The sequence below is a fragment of the Bombina bombina genome, chromosome 2, assembly GCF_027579735.1.
Source record: "Bombina bombina isolate aBomBom1 chromosome 2, aBomBom1.pri, whole genome shotgun sequence".
NCBI lineage: Eukaryota > Metazoa > Chordata > Amphibia > Anura > Bombinatoridae > Bombina > Bombina bombina.
In genome coordinates this window covers 1,188,363,258-1,188,368,100 of record NC_069500.1, presented here as the reverse complement: position 1 = coordinate 1,188,368,100, position 4,843 = coordinate 1,188,363,258, and the positions used below count along the sequence as shown (strand labels likewise).

Genomic DNA, 4,843 nt, shown 5'->3' with positions numbered 1-4,843 from the left:
AGGCATTTTTCTAGTTTAACATAAAGAGAATTCTCTCGTAACCGTGTTAATACTAGGGTGACATGTTTGATGTGTTCAGTAAGTGAGGTAGAGAATATGAGTATGTCATCCAAATATATTACCATAAATAAATCCAAAAAATCCTTGAAAATATCATTTATGAAGTACTGAAAGGTAGCCGGGGCATTACAGAGGCCAAATGGCATCACAGTATATTCAAAAAGGCCGTAACGTGTACGGAATGCTGTAAGCCATTCATGACCCTCCTTTATTCGTACCAAGTTGTAAGCCCCTCTTAGATCTAATTTAGTGTATATAGTAGCATTTTGTAATCTATCAAGGAGTTGAGGAATTAAAGGCAGTGGATAGCGGTTTTTTATCGTACGCTTGTTTAACTCTCTGTAATCAATAATGGGTCTTAGGGATTGATCTTTATTTTTAACGAAAAAGATACCAGCCCCAGCTGGGGAGGTGGAAGGACGTATAAAGCCTTTCTTCAAATTATCTGCCAAATAAGTTTTTAGATGTTGTAACTCAGGATCAGAGAGGGGAAATATATGGCCGTAAGGTATATCAACTCCTGGTAGGAGATCTATAGGGCAGTCATAAACCCTATGAGGGGGTAGATTCTCTGATTCTTTTTTGTCAAAGACATCAGCGAATGTTATGTATTCCTTGGGGATTTGTAAAGGAACATCAAGTAAAATTTGTTCATGATGGAGACACAAATTTTTACAATAAGGAGAATCAAAGATGACATGTGAAGTTGACCATTGTATAGTGGGATCGTGTTGTTTAAACCAACTGATACCAAGTATAATGGGATATAGAGGTGAGGGTATAACATCAAAAGTAAGAAACTCTGTGTGTTGGTCATGTGTGGTAAGCCTTAAAGGTATGGTGTGGTATAAGATGGGTCCTGATGTAATTTCTTTACCATCAATAAAACGAAGTACACTAGGCACCATTTTCTTAACTAGTGGAATTTTATTTACAGTAGTGAATTGGTAATCTATATAATTGTGGCTGGCACCAGAGTCAAGGATTGCTTGTGAGTTGAGTCTTTGCTGATCCCACTGTAATAAGATAGGAAGGGAGCAATGATTAGATTGTGTTTGTTTAGCAGATAAACATATACTTGTGGTGTTCATCTTACCCTTCCTACGCTGTAATTGAGAGCAGTCCTTTACAGAGTGATCGATCCCTCCACAATACATACAGAGATCTAAAGCTTTTCTTCTTAATTTTTCCTGTAGAGTTAATGGACCTCTGATGAACCCGAGTTCCATAGGGATTTCAGAGGCTTTTGTAGTTGTCTTAGGTGGATGCAGAGTAGTAACTGTTTGTTTAGTGGATGTTTCTAAGTGTGACTTTTCAGAGCGTCTCTCTCTGATGCGTCTATCTAATGTGATGCTAGCATCTATTAGGAGTTCTAAAGTCTCTGGGAGGGGTTGTCTGGCTAGCTCATCCTTGAGAGTATCTGAGAGGCCTAGGCGGAATTGATTGCGCAAGGAAAGGTCATTCCACTGTGTATCAGGGGACCATTTCTTAAACTCTGCGATGTAGTCCTCCACAGGCCTTTTATGTTGTCTCAGAGACCTCATTGCTGTCTCAGCAGACAGCTGTTTGTAGGGATCATCATAAAGCTGTCCCATTGCTTTAAAAAACTGATCAAATGAGTACAGCAATGGGTCATTGGTTTCAAAAAACAAATTTGCCCATATACGTGGTTCGCCACGCAGATAGGAGATTGTGGTGAGAACCTTCAAATGATCATTGAAGTATGTTTTAGGTTTTAATTGAAAATATAAGGAACATGAGTTTTTGAATTCCCTAAATTCTGAACGAATACCACTAAATGTTTGTGGGGGATTAGGTTGGGGTTCACTAGAACTAATACGTGTAGTGAGGGTATCAATTTTTTCATTGATGTATTGCTTTAGGGCAGAGTTTTCTAATTGTAGTGTATTTAACCCTGTTGTAAGGTTATCTACAGTTTGAGTTAATTTCTCTACATGAGATAATAAGGCTGCTGGGTCCATAGTATGGGCTTGATTGTTATTGTCAGCCTGTGGAAGATAATCTCACCCCTGTAAAGGAGAGAGGGAATTTTTAGGACCACAACTGCAGGCTTAGGAGTGTAGTGAAAGTATCAGTGATTCTGTGTAGGTGAGGGAAGGCAGCAAGGTTCAGAATCAATAGATACAGTTCACTTTTATTATAAGGATAGGTGTGACAATGGCTGAGACCTCAGAGCCTTTAGCCCCACTCAGTATTGTCAAACTGGTTCCCACATATAAGAACATGCAATTGCAAGTTAAAGTTTTAGACAGACCATATCTAATCTTTATTGGCAGCAGACATAGTGTACAACTTTAAAGCAACAAATAAAGCTACTGAGATTTAGGCAGTAGTTAGGTAATGAGAGTGAACAATTAAGAATATAGGTAGAATAGAGCGTTTAAATATGAAGGAAACCTAACTAAGATTCTGAGGCATGTCAGGAGTAATTACTGAATAATCGTAAGTTACTGCGGTATGAGTATGAAGGAAGCGCTTTTGAGACTTACAAGTAGTAGTAAAGGGTGAGGTCTGTCCGGACAGAGTGGAGTTTCCCTGCAGAGTTTGGGGAAATTGCAGCGTGTGCGATGGCGTGTGACGTCACCGCTTGCCGGTTCCGGTCCTGTGTTTGGTAGAGAGGTGAGCAGCGTCTGTCTCAAAGGTTGCAAGGAGGTTAGAGGGTGAGAAGCTGGATTCAACAATCAAGCAATTTGGTATGAGTAGGAGGGAAATTTAAACTGCTTGTTGGGGAGGAGTTATGTAAGTGTGAAAAGACACAGCTATACAAAGGATAAGGCAAAGAACTTAGGCAGTTTATGACAATATATGAATGAAAGAAAGCACTCTCTGGTCTTTTAGTGAAAATTTAATAAATCAAGCGTGACGTTTCGGGGACACACTCCCCTTCCTCAGACAAACAAAAAGTGCATTCAACTGAAAATTTAAACAAAATAAGCCCCTCCCCCAGTGAGAAAATTGCGCCAAAATTCAAAACAGTTGTCATGGTGATCCTCAATAAACAAATACTGGCTTGCTCAAGCCTAGTGCAAATTACAAAAGAAGAGCTCAATATACAAAATCAATACAAGGAGCAATTGATGTGAGCACTAAAATATGAAAACACATAAGTTCTCATAATGTGCATACTGATAGTGGCATCAAAAACATATCATAGCAATACAGTGACAGTATACCTCCGTTGGACAACTACCACCCTGTTTGAAGTGAATTATATGTAAAGGCATTATTACGTGTAATGTCTAGTGATTGCTGGTGTTTATAAATAACCTAAATGGATACCTGATATCCTAAGCATCACAGATCGTGTTACGATCTTCTCAACAAAAACTCACAAGAACATCCCATATCTTACAGGTACACTCTGTTACTAGAGGATTATAAACTCTATCAATTTATTCTCTATTAACTACCTGTTCGTTGAATTCTAGTTGCGTGAAGCATGGAGTATGAAGTGGCAGACACGCTAATCGCAGCCATGTTGTGACGTAAGCACTGGGCACCGTCACTCTCAAGGTTAGTTACCATGGCAACCTTAAACACAGAGCGCTCTGCTCCGTGACTCACTCAGAGGGGGTTGCCATAGCAACCTTATGCGCCGGGCCACCAGCAGGATAGTATCACAATGGGAAATGACCCGCTCATCCATTTCATATCCAGAGGCCCACTCCTCACTGTGCCCAATCACAATTACTACAATATTCCGGGTATCATTACTACCGCCGGATTGTCAAAGACACCACTAGTGCATGTCTGGTGCTAACATACCCAGTAGTTACATGGTCAGTTAATATTCACAGGGGACCCCTATATATCTATTGGCCATAACCTATTGGGGTACATCAAGATCTATCTATCTCACCTATACCATATACCATATAGTGATCCACACTAGAGTTAACAGGACTGTCTATGCACTCCCATTATGAGATTTATATAAACTATAAACGTAGAATGACTAAGTCCAAGAATATAGATACATATAAAGAAATGTGGAATACAAGAGCTATACACAAACCATGATTCAGATAAAAATACAGACAAACTGAAATAAGGAAAAAAGAACAGACAATAAATACATAGAAATGGCAGTAAATAAAATAAATGGACTAAAATAAACTGAGATAGAATAAGATAAATAAGATCCCAAGCATAGTAGTAAAAGAAAAACCCAGAGATAAACAAAAATAACAAAACAACAAAACACCAAAACAACTCAAACACCTAAAGAGGCAGGGAGAACATAAGATAAGGCTTAAAATAGGAATCAGAACCCGAAAATACTATGCTTGGGATCTTATTTTCTCACTGGGGGAGGGGCTTATTGTGTTTAAATTTTCAGTTGAATGCACTTTTTGTTTGTCTGAGGAAGGGGAGTGTGTCCCCGAAACATCATGCTTGATTTATTAAATTTTCACTAAAAGACCAGAGAGTGCTTTCTTTCATTTATATATATATATATATATATATATATATATACATATATACATATATATATATATATATATATATATATATATACTGAACAAAAGACAGTGAAGTCCCAGGATTTAGCAAAGTGTGACAAATTTAATTATATATATATATATATATATATATATATATATATATATATATATATATATATATATATATATATCTTGTTCACCACTGAATACTCACCTGACAAAAGGCATTTCCATGCAGACCTCAAGCTTCCATTGGACGGTCGTCAATTCAGACCCACTACTCCATTTAGTGAGTATGGTCCACCCATGTTAGCATT

The 4,843-nt window shown here is 38.0% G+C and overlaps 1 long non-coding RNA gene across 1 annotated transcript; it reads right to left on the bottom strand.

The window, feature by feature from the left end:
- Positions 1-967: 967 nt before the first annotated feature.
- LOC128648206 (uncharacterized) lies at positions 968-1,340 on the bottom strand. Its single transcript, XR_008400537.1, has 2 exons — positions 1,157-1,340; positions 968-1,076 (listed from the first exon to the last, which is right to left on the bottom strand). It is a non-coding gene; the product is annotated as an uncharacterized LOC128648206 (long non-coding RNA).
- Between the last annotated feature and the right edge of the window lie 3,503 nt (positions 1,341-4,843).